This window comes from Bos grunniens, chromosome 2 (genome assembly GCF_055505025.1).
Source record: "Bos grunniens cultivar Pamir isolate PY7600 chromosome 2, Bosgru_T2T1.0, whole genome shotgun sequence".
NCBI classification, from domain to species: Eukaryota; Metazoa; Chordata; class Mammalia; order Artiodactyla; family Bovidae; genus Bos; species Bos grunniens.
Window position 1 is genome coordinate 76,032,039 of NC_141166.1, and position 20,614 is coordinate 76,052,652.

The window sequence follows — 20,614 nt, forward strand, 5'->3', positions numbered from 1 at the left end:
GTGTGTGTGTATGTGTGCGTATTAGTTTTTTGAGAGGAGGGACTATATGCTGAGTAAGTAAAATGGAGATAGATTTTCTGATTGGATTTTCTTCCAGGTGAATGAGTCTGTGTTCTCCAGTTAAATAGCCATATCAACTATTGTTTCAGTACTTTAAATATTTTGTCTACATGAAAGCATGAAATTTTGTTCAACTTCTTGTTTCATTCAATTTGTTAAAGTTTTTTGACTGCTTTATCTAGCAGTTTTGACTTGTTGAGATGTGAGCATTCAGGGGTTCCAGTCAACCGCAGAGCTCTGGCTAGACCTGAGGTCGTGAAATTAAAAGGAAAAAGAGTGTTAATTAAAAAGAATCAAGCGTTGCTGTGCAGTGTTCTGAAAAGCACTGGACTCAGAGTCAGGATAGCCTATGTCTGGTCCCAAGTCAGCTCCTAATTAGTGGCAGTGCCTTACATAACTGCTTTTCTGTGTCTCGGTTCCACATCTATAATATAAGGTGTTAGATAAGATGAGTCTAAGATTGCCTTTCCTATTGTAACACTTTAGGAATCTATGAAAAACATTTCTACAGTCGTACTGTACAAAACCTTTCTGCCTCACACTTGCTACTTTCCAATATTCGTTTGGCAGTGAACATGGAATTACTGAAGGAGTAAAGCTCAAAATCAGTTTATTTGCCTCCCTCCCCTCCATCTTAATCCTGCGCTGCTGTCATGATAAAGAACTAAATGCAACTTGATGCCCCTAGCTTGATTGTTGAACTGAAAACTCTGCAGGGAAAAGGACTGTGTCTAATCTCCTCTGTGTATCAACCCAGAACCATGGTTCCGGATGCAACATGCACTTCTCAGCCTGTTTGCTTAACTGACTACTTGACTGCTTGACTGTGTTGAATCTGTATGGTGACCCGTTGAAGGTGGCAGCTTGGCTGCCGGTTGCTGCACAGCTTGGCAGGTAATTTATGATTCCTATCTGTTGCTCTTGATTTTAATTATGTATTGTATTTCTCTAAGTAGTCTACAAAACCAAGAAACTTCCAAAAGCATAAGGCATATATATAGACATGGATATTTAAGATCAAAAATAAAAACCAGCAGAAGAGAAGAAAATCCCCAGCAGTGATTCTCTGTTACATTTTGAATCACAATTTGGGTGACAACTCCTGCTGCTTCTGGCTTCCGGAATTCTGAGCAATTTCTCAATTCGGTTCTGGGAACAATGTAGGGGTGGGTGGATGGTAAGAGCCTTCTTATCTGTTGTAACAGGACTGGTAGTTGCTTTAATGTAAGGACTGGTTTGAAATGGGAATCTGAAAAAAATGATGCACGCACAGCTCAGACATTTTATTTCGGTCTAAAAGCCCATGAATGCATGTGTATTTCTCAATCTTTTGACTTGGGATCCAGGCCTTACTATTCCATATGTGTTACTAACCATACCCAGTTTCTCAAAGTGGAGGGGAAATCTAAAGCAATCTGAGCACAGAATCCTAGATACTTAGAGTAATTTTCCTGGGCTTTTAAAGGGTGTCTACTTTCATCTAATTAAACACAACTTGAGAGTCTTTCTATAGTTTTAAGCCTAATCTTAATTTTCTTTTGTCACTCATATTACATCAATGTTTATAATATTACCGTGGCTTAGTTGGTTAAAGTGCCTGTCTAGTAAACAGGAGATCCTGGGTTTGAATCCCCGCAGTGCCTCAGTCGAGTGTTCCAGCTCTCTTTTGGGCTTCCCTGGTGGTTCAGACAGTAAAGAATCTACCTACAATGCAGGAGACCTGGACTCTAGCTCTGTGAGGAAGATCCCCTGGAGAAGAGAGTGGCACCCCACTCCAGTATTCTTGCCTGGAGAATTCCAAGGACACAGGCTACAGTCCATGGGTTTTCAGAGTTGGACACGACCGAGTAACTAATACTTTCACTTCACACTTTTGTATACTTTAACTAGCATTTACAGCTGCTAACAGATTCAGAAACATTCAGCATGCTCTTGGCTGGCACAGGATACAACAGGTAAGCACAAAAGTATGAGGGCTTCCACAAGTGGCCTCTTAGTCATGTGCCTGGATCATGCCATGGGCAACAGCTACTGTGTTTTGGAGAGTGATTGGACTGTGTTGGTTCATCTGGTGATTGGTTAAAGGAGATCCCTTAAAAGAGCATAGGCTGTACCTTTGAAGTGTCTCTTCAGCCAAAAGCCAGAGATATTCTTGATCTTGTTGCAGGTCCTGTTCCACATGGACAAAGCTGATTTTTGTCTTCTGTTTACCCTTTTCATTGAGCACACTCAGGGGTTGATTTTCTTCCCCTCACCTGTGTAGGGCAGGTACAACTGTCTCACTGCACTGAGATGACTAAAACTGTCTTGGACAAATCTTTATCATTGTCACCCTCGGTGATAAATATTTCATTATACTTACAACCAGGAGGTATTGTGTAAGATGCTGAGAATGCAGAACATGAATTGTGGTCCCTGCTCTTGAGAAGCACAGAACCTAGTTGGAGAAGAAGGATGCTTATGTGTACCTAGGTGCACACATATGGAAAGATAATAATATGTATAGTATATACAAGTTACCAAATGAGTTGGAAAGATAATAAGGGCTATAGGAATTCAGATGGACTGAAAGTTACATCAGGCCAGAGACACTTGCAAACACTGTCCTGTCACAGGGCTTCTGGGGGCCAGGCTAAGGTATTGGGGCAGGAAGGTGAGATTGTCTGAGAAGACAGGGCTCAGGTCACAGTGAGGGGTCCATGGGTCTGTGGCCAAAAGGAAGCTTAGCCCCACAAGTGGACCAAACTGAATACTCTCGGCATTGGACATTTTACCAAGGAAGGGAGTCTGAATTGTCTTGGCACTAGAAAGTGGCCCAAACCTTCCACTTTCTGTCTCCTGCTCTGGTTCTAAGAAAGAGAACGTTTACAGTTTGAGCCTTTCCCCTTGAGAATGCATGTGACCAGTGGAAGATATGACTTTTTCTGGGTCAGTGTTTGTCTGCTCTGGGCTTCTGATAAGTCTCTTGTTTAGGGAAGAGCTTAGAAGAGCTGTCTTAATCTCAGAGTATAGTCTGGAAAGGATGGATGGAGTATATCATTCTCATAGCCTCGTTCCATAATGATTGATCCATAACGCCTGTCCTTCCAAACAGGACTCTTCCTCAGAAGCAAAAATTAACTCTTTGTCAAGCTCATCTTTTCCTAAGACAGGAGAATGGTTATCTAATTAAATATTATCTTCTTCACTAGTTTACCTTATTGAATAAAGCCTTTGGCCAAAACTAGAAATCAAAACCTGTTTCTAGCTGGTTCTCATTGATTCATTTACACTTTCTCTGATTCCTTTTATGTTTTAAACCAAATCAAAAACTCAATATCTAACTCTAAACAGAATGATATTATTTCTAGGTGAAGTAATCATAGCAAAATTCAGTGGAAAATGCTTTCACACAAGGTGACTCCTGGTTTTCTCTCCCTGAATCTCTCCTGAATGTGATTGCAAAAAGAATATGAAGAAATTCCAATGTTAGGAGTAATTCCAATCAGGCCTGAGATTAGGTTCTACTGAAGAATACCAGGGTCTGGAAAATTGAACTTTGATTTCTTTTGTTCCACAGTTCACACAGATAGTTCTATCGGGCCCTGTTAAGGAGGTGGACTGGTAGCCTATGGAACCATCTGGATGGTGTATAAATGCAAAGCGGTCCATTTGCTACCTGCTGGAGTCCTCATTTCTTGTGTGTGGGATTGCCATACTATACAGTCCTGTGCAGACGTGGGGGTCACATTTCCATGCAGGAGTCTGCTGTACTGCTTCCTTTTATGTGCCATCTCTGAGTTTCCCTCTTTGCCAGTAAAGGCATTCTATGTCTGTTTGCTTCCTGTCTTCCCCATGAGAACACAAGTCCATGACTCTCCTAGAAATGTATATACTGTCTAGAACAGAGTCTGCACAGTAAGTACCTACAGAGTGACAACATTTCTCCATTTGTTCATATTAGCATATTCCCACTGACCCACTGTTCCCTTGTGTCAACCACACATGGGACAACAGTCAAGGTGCCACTCACTGGTGGGGAAAGGGTTAAATGAACTACCTGATGATGGCAACAGGGGGCTCTGGTGCTGCAAGATCTGGGACTTGGGCAGGTTATGGAGGTAGGTCAGCAAGGATTCTGTTACCAGAGTCAAGAAGACTATGGGTTTAAACTCTAAATTTCCCCAGAAAGTTAAAGTGAAGTCACTCAGACGTGTCCGACTTTTTGTGACCCCATGGACTGTAGCCTACCAGGTTCCTCCTTCCATGGGATTCTCCAGGCAAGAGTACTGGAGTGGGTTGCCATTTCCTTCTCCAGGGGATCTTCCTGACCCAGGGATTGAACCCGGGTCTCCCGCATTCCAGGCAGACGCTTTAACCTCTGAGCCACCAGGGAAGCCACCAGACTAAGGTTCAAATTCTGGGTGGGTCCCAATCTCCATATTAGAGACACTGACCCCAAAGTAAGAAGAGTTGAATGTTGAGGAACAGAAATAAAGGCAAAGTACAGTAGAGCTTTATCTCCTCAACTCTTTGTTGTTGTTGTTCAGTCGCTCAGTTGTGTCCAATTTTGCGACCCCATGGACTGCAGCAAGCCAGGCTTCCCTGTCCTTCACCATTTCCTCAACTCTTTCAGTTCAGTTCAGTCACTCAGTCGTGTCCGACTCTTTGTGACCCCATGGACTGCAGCACGCCAGGCCTCCCTGTCCATCACCAACTCCCAGAGTTTACTCATACTCATGTCCATTGAATCGGTGATGCCATCCAACCATCTCATCCTCTACCGTCCCCTTCTCCTCCCACCTTCGGTGTTTCTCAGCATCAGGGTCTTTTCAAATGAGTCAGTTCTTCGCATCAAGTGGCCAAAGTATTGGAGTTTCAGCTTCAACATCAGTCCTTCCAATGAATATTCAGGACTGATTTCCTTTGGGATGGATTGGTTGGATCTCCTTGCAGTCCAAGGGACTCTCAAGAGTCTTCTCCGACACCACAGTTCAAAAGCATCAATTCTTTCGCGCTCAGCTTTGTTTATAGTCCAACTCTCACATCCATACATGACTACTGGAAAAACCATAGCTTTGACTAGATGGACCTTTGTTGGCAAAGTAATGTCTCTGCTTTTGAATATGCTGTCTAGGTTGGTCATAACTTTCCTTCCAAGGAGCAAGCATCTTTTTTTTTAATTTAAATTTATTTATTTTAATTAGAGGCTAATTACTTTACAATATTGTATTGGTTGATGTATACATAAACATGAATCCACCACAGGTGTACAAGTGTTCCCAATCCTGAACCCCCCTCCCATGTCTTTCCCCATACCATCCCTCTGGGTCATCCTAATTTCATGGCTGCAGTCACCATCTGCAGTGATTTTGGAGCCCCCCAAAATGAAGTCTGTCACTGTTTCCATTGTTTCCCCATCTATTTGCAATGAAGTGATGGGAGCAGATGCCCTGATCTTAGTTTTCTGAATGCTGAGTATTAAACCAACTTTTTCACTCTCCTCTTTCACTTTCATTGAGGCTCTTTAGTTCTTCTTCACTTTCTGCCATAAGGGTGGTGTCATCTGCATATCTGAGGTTATTGATATTTCTCCTGGCAATCTTGATTCCAGCTTATGCTTCTTCCAGCCCAGCGTTTCTCACCATGTACTCTGCATAGAAGTTAAATAAGCAGAGTGACAATAAACAGCCTTGACGTACTCCTTTCCCGATTTGGAAACCAGTCTGTTCCATGTCCATGTCCTCAACTCTTTTGGGCAATGTGATACTTCTGAGTTAATTGGAATCAGGCTCCTTTGATCTCTGTGGGGCTGAGGAATGGTTTCATTGCTAAATAGCTGAATTGTAGACAAATAATTGGATTTTAAAGTTTTTTAAGAGAAAAAATTTAAATCACCTCAATATCCTTTTCATTGCCTCTGGAAACCAAGTGCTTGATTCCTAACCCTGATCCTAAGAGAGAAAACTGGAAGAAGAGAGCGTGCAACCTCCAAAGAATTAATGTCAGGCATATAAGCAGTCATATTTGCTCATGGCAGGGGGGATACCCTCGTACTTATTCCATTGAACTAGGACTTCCCAGGTGGCAGTCAACCCGCCTGTCAATGCAAAAGAAGAGATGCGTGTTCCATCCCTGGGGTGGGAAGATCCCCTGGAGGAGGACACAGTAACCCACTCCAGTATTCTTGCCTGGAGAATCCCATGGACCAAGGAGCCTGGTGGGCTACAGTCCATGGGTCTGCAAAGAGTTGGCCACAACTGAAGTGACTTAGCAAACAAGGAGAATACCCTTGTATTTATTCCATTGAACAGGATTTTTTGGTGTCAGCTGCCCTATCAATCTGCTTCACTCTACAGGAATTCAGTGACAGCTACCCCCTTTCTTTCCTCCAAAGTGTGGGGTCTTTGGGCCAGTGCAATATATCTCCTGGCTGAGAGCCCAACCCCTATCAATTTGGCTTGGATTTATTAAACTCCTTTACTAGAAAATTATGTATCACACAGACATTGAGGCCATATATAGTGAGTCCTGTCCTATATTTCTAACCTCCTCTGTGTTTGCACCTCTCTCTGTCCAGAATTTTCATGTTTCTCTGATTTTCCAAATCACCTGCGATAAAGTGCCCACTTCTCTTCCCCAGCTGCTCCCTTGTATTATTTATAATAGGCCCAGGAGAATGGGTTTGTTCAAATCACATAGTGATTATGTCAGAGAAGAGAGAGATTTGGCAGTGCTGTTTGGGAGTGGAAACATTAAAAAAATAAAAAGTTCTGGGCAAGAGTGGCCGCAGAAGGTGGGAAGTCCCCTGGTTTGATGACAGGCCTGGGCCACTGTTAAATACATGACCCAAGATCTTCAGGGACTGATGATTTTCATGTGAAAGAATTGTTTAAGAATAAACAAGTTAAAATTGTTATTGTCCCTTACTTTTCACTAGGACTAAGAAAAAAATTAAGTGAATTATCTTTTGAGAAGTATGACAAAGAAGACACTTGGGGGTAATGAAAACTTTCTGCTTGATCTCGTTCAATCAATACAAGCTCCAGGGGTCTCTGTTCAATGAAAAATTTCAAAAGACCTCTAGCCTTCCCACAAGCTTTCTGAAACCCATAACATAAATTCTGTAGCCACTGATGGATTTGTTTTCTTCAGAACACTGGCATTCAGTGTGAATTCGACATTTAAAAAGACCTTGGGACAAATGCCTAGGACACAAGTGGAAAAAGTCCTTGTTTATGAAAGTATTAATGATGCCAGGAATAATTCAGAAATTGCCGGGACTAAAATTCTACCTTAAAGTTGGGGATGGCTGGTTCCATGTATTTGCTATTTTAGTTTGAAGATCTATATAATTCTTTGCTGCTCTGAAGCTATTGTAGTTCCATAATTGATGAAGAAGTTTCTAAGTTTATCAATGCATTTTGAAGTCTAACTGAGCTAAGAACATGTCTTGTTTGTAAGCCAGCAAGTCTGATATTCAGTTTTATAACCTGTATTAATCCATCCTTCAATATGTGCGCTTGCCACCAACCTAATTCCCTGAGCCAGTAACCTCTGAGTCCAACTTGGTTCTCCTCTCTCCATACATCTTGTTCCTTCTCCCTGAATGTCTCCTGAATCTGTTTTCTTCTCATCAGCCTAGTTCAGACTTTCTTGGACTACTGCAAAAGACTCTTAGTGTCCTTGCTGCTAATTTTGCTCCCCAGCTACCCTTAACCCAGGCTCCCTAAAGCAGCCTGTGTGCTCATTAACATTGCAGACTGTAGATGTCAGTCTGTGTCCTAAAACATGTTGTGGTTTAAAGTCTTATATCCTCAACATGGCTTTCAAGTATCTGTGTGATCCTACTCCTCCTTGCTTCCCCAACCTTGTCCTATTCAGTCTCTCCTTTCTAGCCAGGCTGGCTCTCCTTCAGCAACATGCCAAGTTCTTTCTTGCTTTTGGCCCTTGGCCAATGCACTTTTCTCTACTAGGGACACTTTCTCATCTTCCCTTCTCCTCTTTGGCTTGTTGTTGTTCAGTCACTAAGTCATGTCTGACTCTTTGTGACCCCATGGACTGCAGCACGCCAGGCTTCCCTGTCCTTCTCTATCTCCCTGAGTTTGCTCAAACTCCTGTCCATTGAGTCAGTGATGCCATCCAACCATCTCATCCTCTGTCACCTCCTTTTCCTCTTGCCCTTTTCCAGCACCTCTTTGCCTATTAAACTATTCAACTTAAAAATTCAGCTTAGACTTGACTTCCTTCATTAAGTTCTTCACTTCTTCCATCACTCTAGCTACTTGGGATCACTTGCTTTAAGCCTTTACAAAATACTGCACCTTGTAGTACCATAAATCTAACATTTATGTAGTACCATGAATCTAATATAGATACATGCCTATTGGGTTGTTGGCTGTGTGGGGGCACGGGTGGGGTCTGTCTCATTCACAGAACCTGAAACATATCAGATGCTCCATAAATACTTACTGCATGCATGAAGGATCATAGAAATGGTTGGTCACCATCCCTTAAATGTGTCTTTCCTATAGAAGAAGCCCAAGTCAACAAAGTAAGGCAGAGGCATTACCCAGTCAATATAGATCAGTTCATGGGGATATGAAAATAGCTTTGATCCATGTTAACTTGACTCTCAAAGTAAATTCCCCAGGTGCAATAAAATAAAGTACCATTAGTCTCTCTCTCCGGAGAAGGCAATGGCACCCCACTCCAGTACTCTTGCCTGGAAAATCCCATGGACAGAGGAACCTGGAAGGCTGCAGTCCATGGTGTCACTGAGGGTTGGACACATCTGAGCGACTTCACTTTCAGTTTTCACTTTCCACTTTCATGCACTGGAGAAGGAAATGGCAACCCACTCCAGTGTTCTTGCCTGGATAATCCTAGAGATGGGGAAGCCTGATGGGCTGCTGTTTATGGGGTCGCACAGAGTCGGACACGACTGAAGCAACTTAGCAGTAGCAGTCTCTCTCTCTCTCTTTTTAAAAGAGTATTTTTCAAGGTCTGTATCTTTCTTCTCTATTTTCTTTCAAACAAAAACATAGAAAGATATTTTTGTGCTGTGGAAATGGGTTAGAGACATATAACTCATACTATTTTGGTACTTAATCTCCTAAAAGCCTATCTTTTAACACACTGAAATTTACAACCATCCCAAACCATAATCTATTTCAAAAATATTGTCAAATAAAAAGTTTTGTTTTAAAAGATGAAAAAGTTTGTTGGCCTAGAATGGTGATTCCAGCTATAGAAGTGCCCTTGGTGACGTGCCTAGGGCTGAATCTCAGCCTCTGTAGTCATGAAACTTTGCTACCATAAAAAGAACTAAGGGAGAAATGATGCTGTTTCTGTTATCATGGGGTTTGCTTCAGTGAGGTGGACACCATTTCATCAGATGAAATGCCATGGATCTTGGCATCTCAAGATTAGCACCAGTTCATCTTTCTTTTGTGATTTTTGGCATTTTCAAGCAGTTGTTGTTGTTTTGCTTTGATAGAAACGTTAGCCTCATTCTTGCCATGAGCAGCATCTCCTTGGGTTTTACACAAAGGATTCAATGCAGCTATAGCTTTCTGAATGACAGATGGAGACTTCAGATGGTTGTGTGAAAACGGCTCTCATCATGTTCCTGGAAGATTTCAGTGTTTACATTTATTACCAGCAGGTACATTCAGCATCATTAGCATGCCTGAATATCTCAATAATGAATTTAATTTACCATTTTGAGTTGAGAATGATTTAGGGGAGATGTTTTCTTTAGTACATTTATGATTGTACCATTTGATTTTAGGAAATATTTTATATCTACATATCTGCTCCTCTTGGAAGTGTATGTGTGTGTGCCCAGTTACCCAGTTGTGTCTGACTCTGTGACCCCATGGGCTGTAACCCACCAGGCTCCTCTGTCCATGGAATTTTCCAGGCGAGAATGCTGGAGTGGATTGCCATTTCCCTCTCCAGGGGATCTTCCTTGACCCAGGGATCCAACCCGTGTCTCTATTGTCTCCTACATTGGCAGGCAGATTCTTTACCACTGCACCACCTAGGAAACCCCTTTATACTAGATTCGCTGAATCAACATTTAATAAATCATCATAGTTCTCAAAACAACTTTAGTGTAAACTGCATTCATCCTCTGTGCATTTTCCCTTTACGTATACAGTAAACTTAGGGTTATTTAGACCATTGTTCAGTTCGTTGTTCAGATTCTGGAGCATTGAGATTCCCTTGTCTCTCCTTTTCTTTTCTTTGTCTCTGCCTTTTGGCCTGTTTGCATCTCCACAGAAGGAGGCATAGGAACAGAGAGTCTATCATACAGTCACTAGATGCTTATCGTGTGTATATGCTCAATGCTTGCTGTCTCTGCTTCATGGAAACTTGCTGTCCTCCTGCAGAGGTGGTATCCATGATAAATTGTGATCCATTCAAATGGCTTATTATCAAGGTGTGATTTGGTTCAGACTACATGAGAGGTGTAAGGTGATGAGACCTAGAAGGGAAGGGCGAGGCTGAGAAGAGGCAGCATCTGAGTTGTAAAGGCTTCAGAGGATGAAGAAATTGAACAGAAATAAGATACAGAGGAGTAGAGCATTGTAGACCTTCAAGGGACCCAGTTTTTAGCTGAGAATTTGTGGTGGGCAAACAAGGGAAATGACTTTGGGGCCAGAGTGGGCTGGATTACAAGGGCTTTGATTGCTGATTAGGACTTGACTTTAGAGAGACGTGTAAGAGGATTTGGGGCTTTGTGTGGTAGGCTATGGGAAGACATTGATGATTTTAACCCAGTCCCTAAAACTGAAAAGAATTAGCATGATTCCTTGTAAGGAGCTTTGGCTAAAGCCTTGACAGAGCAAAAACTGAATGAAAGTTTGAAATTAAGTTTGGGGAGATTTGTCAGTTAACTTCAAAAGTTTTAATCCTTCTAGTTTTCAGAGATGACTGAGAATTAGCTTAATGTCATTTCTCCCCCTTCTTTATCTTGCCTCTTTATATGTTCACTGATGGGAGATTTGCATTTGAAAAGTTTTATTATAGATTCTGGTAGGGAAATTGTACATTGTTGGTTAATGTATCTTTTATAATCCTTGCTGTTATTGTAACACTGCTAATTTTATTAACACTTTCTCAAAGGAAAAATGAAAGTGAAATAAATGCCCGTGCAACCCCTTCAATTATCTTGTGTGCCCTTGCTTTACTCACTTTGCTGAAATTCTAATGGAAAAAAAGGGGGCTGCTCACTAATTTTCTTTTCATGTGACATTCCAGCACTCCTCCAGTCCATTGCTATAATGAAAATTGGCAGCTCTTGAGAAAAGCAGTAACCATTCAGAAGACAGCACCTGCTCTGTGGACCATGAACAGAAGAGGAAGCTCTCCAGCCCAAATATGATGCCATTTTTCAAATTTTGAGAGGTAGCCCTGTTAGCCCTGTTCAAAGATTAGTCACTCTCAGAGCAGGAGATAGTCAGGCCATCTCATCCCAAATGTCTTGTCATCCATGATCTCGCTCCCATGATCAAAAGTTTGAAGTTTAAGGGCCATAATACCTCAAGAGCATTATCCTTTCTCTTTGGACTTTTATCAAATTAGGGCACAAGATGCTTCAACAGCGTCAACATCAAAGACTATTAGATGCTTACCTGTTTTTCTTTTTTCATGGAACATTTATTTTCTATTCATTCATTCATTCATTTATGCTCTACAGCATGTAGGATCTTAGTTCCCCAACTGCAGATAGACCCATGACCCCTACAGTGAAGGTTTGGCACCCTAACCACTGGACTGACAGGGAAGTCCCTGGAACATTCATTTACCAGTAGTTAAACCAAGATCAGATTGCTTCTGTATGAAGAACGACTAAGCTAGGATTTTATTGTGACAGGAATCGTGTTTTGACAAATGTACCAATTTAATGTTGAGCTTTGAAGGGGTTATCTTGGGTCTTTGTTTATTGCAATGGCGAGGCCATTGATCAGCATTTGCTAACAGCCCTTCTTTGGGAATTTCTCTGAGACAGTAAAGACACACAGAATACTTTGTGCTTAAACCTCAAATAGTAGCAGTGTCTGCCACAGGTTTTCACCAATTTTGCTCTGACTGGCTTTTGGCTATCCCCCAAATACTCTCCACTCTCAGAGCATGAGGCTATATCATCACAAAGATAGTCCAAAGAGTGTGCTTGAGGCTGCAATGGAAGTTTCTAGAGTGGGTCCCCAAGTGATTTTTATTAACAGATACATCAGCGGAAAAGCATCAAGATGACTAATGTGACCTGGAGAAAAAGCAACTAAGTGTACACATTCTTTTGCATTCGTTACAGATAAGTGACCTAGTAATTAACAGCTTGGGATGTGGAGCTAGACAAACTGGGTTTAAATTCTAATGCTGCTACCTGGCAATGAGAGTCTTAGATTCCTCAGGGTAAAGGGAGGTTGGGATAGGTGTTTTTTAGGTTTACATTTATCCTGAAATGCAGTTAAACTAAATTGAATGTATGTATGTATGTTTGTGTCAGCTTCCCTGGTGGCTCATTGGTAAAGAATCCGTCTGCCAATGCAGGAGACACAGGTTCAATCCCTGGGTCAAGAAGATCCCCCAAGAGAAGGAGATGGCAACCTACTCCAGTATCCTTGCCTGGGAAACCCCACGGACGAGGAGCCTGGCAGGCTGTAGTTTATGGTGTTGCAAAGAGTCAGACATGACTGAGTGAGCATGCACTGTTACCAGTGTGAAACTGTCATTGTGATGATCCCTCCTGTTCTCTATGGCCTAAACTTCCTGGATGCCTTCATTGGTTGCTCTCCTCTGCTTTTCTCCTTTTCCTCTGATGCCTTTCTTATCCCTCTGTAAGTCTTTGTTCTCCTCCCTGTCATCATTTCTCTGTCTTTATTCCATGGTTGCCTCTTGCGAATCTTTTCTGTCTCGTGAATGAAGAGTGGGTCTGCTTCCGTGGCACACAGAGGGAGTGAGGATGAGCAGGTCTGTGGAATCTCCTCAGGCGTCACCACTTGAGTGCTAAGCTGGACACTTAGTCAGTTCCCTTGGTAAGGAGGGCCGAGTCTGAGGCCTCTCCTGCCTGCGTTGCCACCTCCTGCACTGCTCCTGTGATGGGAAGAAGGTGCACATCCTCCTTTTGCCAGTGTCAGCTCCTCTCTCCTTAAGCATTTACCTTTCCCATCAGTGTAAGAAAAACAAACCAGCTCCAATGAAATTAGTTTCCTGTCCTATCTTTGGAGTTAATTTAACTTCGGGACTGTAATTCAGAGCCAGGGTGTCAGGACCTACCACAGGGAAAACTTAGGATTTTTCAAGGAAGGGGAAGTTTGAGAAGTATATTCACTATTATGATGGGAAAAAAAAAAAGAAAATCACTCAGTCCAATTCTTTGTGACCCCATGGACTATCCAGTCCATGGAATTCTTCAGGCCAGAGTACTGGAGTGAGTAGCCCTTCCCTTCTCCAGTGGATCTTCCCGACCCAGGAATCGAACTGGAGCCTCCTGGATTTCAGGCAGATTCTTTACCAGTTGAGCTATCAGGGAAGCCCATATTATGATGGGAAGTTGAAGCCAAAAAAAAAAAAAAAAAAAACAAAACACCCCACCAAACACTGTTACTTTCTTAAATAAAACTGCAGGAAATAAGCTAGACTTACCAGCCTTGCTTTGTGCTGATATGATAGGCTTTGTCTTTGGAATGATAGAAACTATCAAGAGGAGGCTTTAGTGTTCACTTATTAGGGTTTATCTTTGGAATGAAGGGAAAGGCTACCCACTACAGTATTCTGGCCTAGAGAATTCCATGGGCTATGTCCCTGGTATCACAAATAGATGGACAGAACTGAACAATTTTCACTTTCTTTCTTTCTTGAAATGATAGAAATTATCAAGAGGAGGCTTTGGTGTTCAGTTATTTATTTATTTATTTTTGAGGAGGAAGCTGCATGAGAATATTATATTCACCAAATAGGGAATATGCTTTAAAAAAAAAAAGTACAAAAACTGTTGTGAAACATTGGTTATAGAGTTAGCAAAAATGACCATCACGTCCCAAGCAAGAGAGCCTGACTGGGAAGCTCCTAGGAGACCCATTCCTATGTTTAATGAGAAGCTAATCTAAGAGAAACTGTCTGAGACTGACGGACCCCTTGTATTTATTTGGGGGATTTTAATTTGATGTTAACCTGCTCATCACAGAAAATTCACAGGAGGTCTCAACCATAAAGAGCACCACTTTATACTTCAGTAAGTAGAATTAATGATCCCTGCATGAACTGGAGATAGGAAATTGATGATAACCTCCTTTGGGTTTTTCCATTTACCCCAATGTCATTGGCTATTTCATCATACTTCAAGAAAAATGAAACACTACTAGTTGTACTCGAAGCTATAAAAATCTCTAGTTTCATAAAAGCAAATTTCCCAGATATTGATACTTTCTATATTTAGCTTTGCTATTATATCCTACTTACCCAATAACATATAATTATTTGACTATTATTCATTAAAGGGCAGACAAGTATTTGGTATAAGTGTGTGCTGTATGCGTGCTCAGTTGTGTCTGACTCTTTGTGACCCCATGAACTATAGCCTGTCAGGCTCTCTGTGGGATTTTCCAGTCTAGAATACTGGAGTGGGTTGCCATTTCCTCCTCCAGGGGATCTTCCTGATTCAGGGATCAATACTGCATCTCCTGCATTGGTAGGTGGGTTCTTTACCACTGAGCCACCTGGGAAGCCCTGGTATAAGTGTAAACTCCAGGACATTAGGTTTTGATTGTAGCTCTTCTGATAGACATCTTGAGCTTCCCTTTATACAAGATATCTTGGGTTATGAGGAATAAATGGGGAGAAAGCATCATAGAATGAAACCATATTGGATTCAAATAGATATGGCTATGAATCTTGGCTCTGACATTTGATAGTAGACTTGGGAGATATATCTAACTTGCTTTGAGCTTCAGTTTCCTCATCTATTGCATAAGGCTAATAGGACTCTCTCAGCAGGGATTTTGTGAGTTTTGAAGACATACTTGGAAAGCACCAGCAAAATACCTGATATGTAGGACATTACAGAAGCTCAGTTTTATCACTAAGTATGTTGACTGAATTCTTTAGCTAATATTGAAGTTTAACTTGTTGAATAATATGCATAATATGAAAAGTGAAAAACTTTCATTTTTGCTCAGTCATGTCTGACTCTTTATAACCCCATGGACTAAAGAGTCCCATGGAATTCTCCAGGCCAGAATACTGGAGTGGGTAGCCTTTCCCTTCTCCAGGGGATCATTCCAATCCAGGGATCAAACCCAGGTCTCCACATTGCAGATGGGTTCTTTACCAGCTGAGCCAGAATGGAAGCCCAAGAATACTGGAGTGGGTAGTCTATCCCTTTTCCAGGGAATCTTCCTGACCCAGGAATCGAACTGGGGTCTCCTACATTGTAGGTGGATTCTTTACCAACTGAGCTACCAGGGAAACCCTTGTGCATAATATATTCATTGTTAAATACACATGCTTACATTGATCCCAAAGCATTATCTCATGTGTCCTGAAACTCTTGTCTATTGATGTACATAGTGATAACTACTTATTGATAAAAGTGTGTGCATATACCCCGCTTTCACAAAAATTAGAACCACACATTCAGATACTTATGTACAACTACACAGTAATCCACTCCTTTTGGGAGAAGATTGAATCTGTTTTCAGACATGGTGTACCAGGAGATGCAAGGTGGGACAGAGAGGCCAACAGCACTTTCCACTCAGCCCATTGGTGATGATGCTGTGATACCCAAGCAAGGGCAGCTGAGAGGTGCCTCAGGAACAGAGTTTGGCCCTGTACTGTTGTCTTCAGAAGATACAGATGCAGTCTGACTGAGCTCCAGTCCTTTGGAGCCTCTGACACTGCAAAAACCTCTGCTTTTTCAACTGCAAAGTGGTTAGCAGGATATGAAAGGCAGGCTGACCTGATGCCAGGCAGAGCTGGTTTTTGTGAACTTGGATTTGTAACTGGTACCCCCACCTACACCAAGTTCGGCTCCATGCTGTGAACATCTCCTGAATAGTGAGTAAGCTTATTAAGAGTAGGGCCCATGTCTTCTGGCTCTGTTCTCTGTCTGGGAACTCTCTGCACTCAGGATAAACTTGATCAGGAAGAGGGAGAGGAGATGTGGCCCTGTAAGTTGGTCAGTCATTGATTGCCAACTGACTCTTGCTGTCCGGTGCTGACACTAACAGATTAGCTGCCTGGGCTTCTCTTGCTAAGAACCACATGACCTTTTTCTGGCCCTTTCAATGTCAGGCAAGGGAAGAGAGACCAGAAAGATGTTAATCAATTATGATTGTCTTTGTTAATGGCAAAAGGGATAAGATTTTGCAGGGTGACCAATAAATCTATTATCAAAGATCATGTGTATAAATTTTTTTCAATGAAAAACATCTTTACTGTGTTTTGCTGATTATGTAAATAATGCAGATTTTTAAAAAAATGTTCACACAAAGCCAAGAAATAAAAGGATAAAAGTAGAAATCAGCTGGCATGCCATCATTCTGAGTTGGATCCTGTTAACATTTGGTGATCTAGTGTTTGACGAAACTTTTTATGCATATAGATTCAGAAATAGCTGATTTCATACAGATACTATCATAATACTATTTATTAAATTTGAGAGCATAACTTTTTCTGTCATTGTATTAAAATGGTAAATATACTGCATCTTGCTTTTCTCAGTATCATGTTAATAAGATTGAATCTAGATGTTTTTTGATCCTCAGTACTACTGACATTTTTTGTTGTGGAGGGGCTCTCCTGTGCATTGTAGGATGTTTAACAGCATTGCTATCCACTACCTACCAGGTCACAGCAGTGCCTAGCTCTATCTACACCCCTCCCTACCCCCAGATGTCCCTGAAGAAAAAAATTGTCCCTGGTTGAGAGCCACTGATCTGGATTCTCTTCAGTAGCTGGATAATATTTCATAGTATGGATGTGCCACTTTTTATGAAATCATTCCTTTCCTGGTGCTCATTGATTTATTCTCAGTACCTTTTTTGCCTATTAAATTTATGATTTAGATGGTGCTGCCTTTGGTCCATGGTTATCATTCAGAAAACTGAAAGGCTTGCTGAGGCAAACCCATGCCTCTGCCTTTGCAGACAGCACTGGATGATCTCATTCACTTTATTCCTGAGTGAGCCCAGAGAACACCTGCAAATGAGCAAAGCTGACGACTGGCTTGTGACACATTGGGAAGCCATGTCCCATCTGTCCTGGGCAAGTGGTCTTCAGTCCCAGATGATGGCAGTCAGGTGGGAATAAAGGCTCAGTTTCTCCAAATATGGGCTTCCCAGATGGCTCAGTGGTGGAGAATCTGCCTGCCAATGCAGGAGATGGAAGAGACTCAGGTTCAATCCCTAGGTTGAGTAAGAGACTTGGGTTTGATCCCTGGGTTGGTAAGATCTCCCGGAGGAGGAAATGGCAACCCACTTCAGTATTCTTGCCAGGATAATCCCATGGACAGAAAAGCCTGATGGGCAACAGTCCTTAGGGTTGCAAAGCATTGGACATGACTGAATGACTGAGCACTTACCCATCACCAAATATACAATTTTCAAGAGAAACTGGAAATCTGTATTTTATGTTTAAAAATGTTTCAACATTTTAAGATTGGAAACTAATTTTTTGAAATATACTATACAGGATAAGTAAAACTAGTCTCCTGCCCAAATCTGGCTCACTGGTGGCCAGTCTACAATATCAAAATAGGTGTCTACCACTGGTTGAAATCCCTGTCTTCTTGGGCTTTCAGTCCTTTGACTAGTCACTAGTGGTGAGGATCTTGTACAGCTTTTTGCCAGTGAGCATTGACCTTTGACCCACCTGGTGTGCAGTGACGCTTCCTCCTGCTAGGTTCCCATCCTATTTCAGAGAGACCTCAGACTCCCATTGCCTATATCGTCTCCCAGTTCCAAATGCTTATCTGAGCTACCCAGGTGCTTCAGGGCCACTGACTTATGTGTTCTCAGGAGAAGCAGGGTCAGTGCTGTTTGATGCCTTGGACTTCTTCTCTCTCCACGGTGCCTAGAGTGGCTCTGTGGGAGGGAGTGTTTACTGGGATTGGTGGCTTTCAGCAGCTTAGGAGCTGCATAGCTCTTTGGAATCTGTTGTTCATTTAGAGAGCATATGGCTAATTTATTTACCTGGGTTTCCTCCCAGATAAAATTTTAAAATCAGAAGGGATGTTGGCAATCTCTCAGTGTAATGCTTTCATTTCACACTTGGGCAAAAGCAAGGGAGAAGGGAAGTGACTTAGCAGAGGTTCCACGTCTATGTCAAAATCCATATAGTCAAAGCTATGGTTTTTCCAGTAGCCATGTATGGATGTGAGAATTGGATCATAAAGAAGGCTGAGCACCAAAGAATTGATGCTTTCAAACTGTGCTGTTAGAGAAGACTCTTGAGAGTCCCTTGGACAGCAAGGAGATCAAACCAGTCAATTCTAAAGGAAATCAACTTCACTGGAAGGACTAATGCTAAGACTCCAAGACTTTGGCCACTTGATGCAAAGAGGTGACTCATTGAATAAGACCCTGATGCTAGGAAAGATTGAAGGCAGGAGGAGAAGAGGGCAACAGAGGATGAGATGGTTGGGTGGTATCACTGACTCAATGCACATGAGTTTGAGCAAACTCCAGGAGATGGTGAATAATAGGAAAGCATAGCATGCTGCAGTCCAGGGGTTTGCAAAGAGTCGAACATGACTAAGCAACTAAACAACCACAGCTATGCCAAGCTTCAGCAGCCCTCCTGGCCTCCCTTTCCAGGGTATCTTGACCACAGCCTCTATTGGGTCACTTTCAAAGAAATCCTCTTTATTTTTCTACCTTTCATGTGATTTGTCTGGTTGCTCACATATCTATGATACATCTCTGGGAGGCAACTCTTAGGTGTGGGTGTTAATTTGAGTTTTTGCCAAACCAATTAACCCCCTCCTACCTTAAGTCTTTTAAAACAACAGCCTTGTTCTTCTATTTAGGCCTTTTTAAAAATTAATTTTTGTTGGAATGTAGTTGATTACAGTGTTGTCTTAGTTTCTGCTATACAGCAAAGTGAATCAATTATACATATATATGTATATGTATAATTGAAGAACAATATGTATAATAGAAGAACAAGGCTGTTGTTGAATTGTGGTGTTGGAGAAGACTCTTGAGAATCCCTTGGACTGCAAGGAGATCCAACCAGTCCATTCTAAAGGAGATCAGTCCTGGGTGTTCTTTGGAAGGAATGATGCTGAAGCTGAAACTCTAGTACTTGGCCACTTCATGCTAAGAGTTGACTCATTGGAAAAGACTCTGATGTTGGGAGGGATTGGGGGCAGGAGGAGAAGAGGGCAACAGAGGATGAGATGGCTGGATGGCATCACCGACTCAATGGACGTGAGTTTGAGTGAACTCCGGGAGTTGGTGATGGACAGGGAGGCCTGGTGTGCTGCCATTCATGGGGTCGCAGAGTCGGACATGACTGAGCGACTGAACCGAACTGAACCGAAATCTTTTTTACAGTCTTTTCTCATATAGGTCATTACAGAATATTAAGTGGAGTTCCCTATGCTATACAGTAGGTGCTTATTAGTTATATATTTTATGTATAGTTGTGTGTACATGTCAATCTCAATCTCTCAATTTATTTCTTCCCCTTTCCCCCTTCATAACCATAAGTTTGATTTCTATATCTGTGACTCTATTTCTGTTTTGTAAATAGATTCATTTGTACCATGTTTTTTGATTCCACATATAAGTGATGATAATATGTGATATCATTTGATATTTGTCTTTCTCTATCTGACTTACTTCACTCAGTATGACAATCTCTAGGGCCATAGGGTCCATCCATGCCACTGCAAATAGCTTTATTTCATTCTTTTTCGTGGCTAAGTAATATTCCACTGTGTACGTGTACCACATCCTCTTTATCCATTCCTCCATCAGTGGACATGCATTGTTTTAAAGAGGAGGATTTTGGCTTGGGTATAGATTAGAGAAAAATTTTGGGTGTTTTACTACCCTAAAGATTAGATTATATCAAATACTAGATGCTGTTTCAGTAAATTAGATATTGAGCTGGTGATGATTTTGAAGACACAGCAATATGTGATAACTAGCAATATGTGATAACTAGGATTGAGTTGACAGACAGCTTACCCCTTTGGTTGGAAATGTGCTGAACTCTGGTCCCTATGGATTTGACTTGCTGGTTTTCTGAACACAGAGCTGCAAACAACTCTTAGCTGCTTAAGAAACAGGCATATTAAGCAGCCTTGTAGGAATGCCATGTTGTAGAATAAGCTTTTATTCCAGTGCCCACTCTTCTGCAAGGATGCTGTCAGCACAGTCTGAGAAATGCTTTAGAGACTGCCCACCAGCTTGACACCCACGTTGGCCAAATCAGAACCCTTAGGAATCTGACTGTTTGGCAGTGGTTGCAACAGTAGAAGTGATGGCATCAGAAGACACACACTATTCCAAGGAGTAGAAAATGTCCTCGACTGAGGGTCTAGAGACCTGGATTC

The 20,614-nt window shown here is 41.8% G+C and overlaps 1 protein-coding gene across 6 annotated transcripts in view; it reads left to right on the forward strand.

Annotated features, from left to right (window-relative positions):
* LOC147378256 (uncharacterized) overlaps window positions 1–16,449 on the forward strand; it is a 407,307-nt gene extending 390,858 nt beyond the window's left edge. For all 6 annotated transcript variants that reach the window (XR_015145635.1, XR_015145614.1, XR_015145627.1 and 3 more), the window contains one exon: window positions 11,308–16,449. The gene's annotated coding sequence lies outside the window, so the exon portion shown is untranslated. The remainder of the gene's footprint in view (window positions 1–11,307) is intronic.
* The last annotated feature ends 4,165 nt before the right edge of the window (window positions 16,450–20,614 follow it).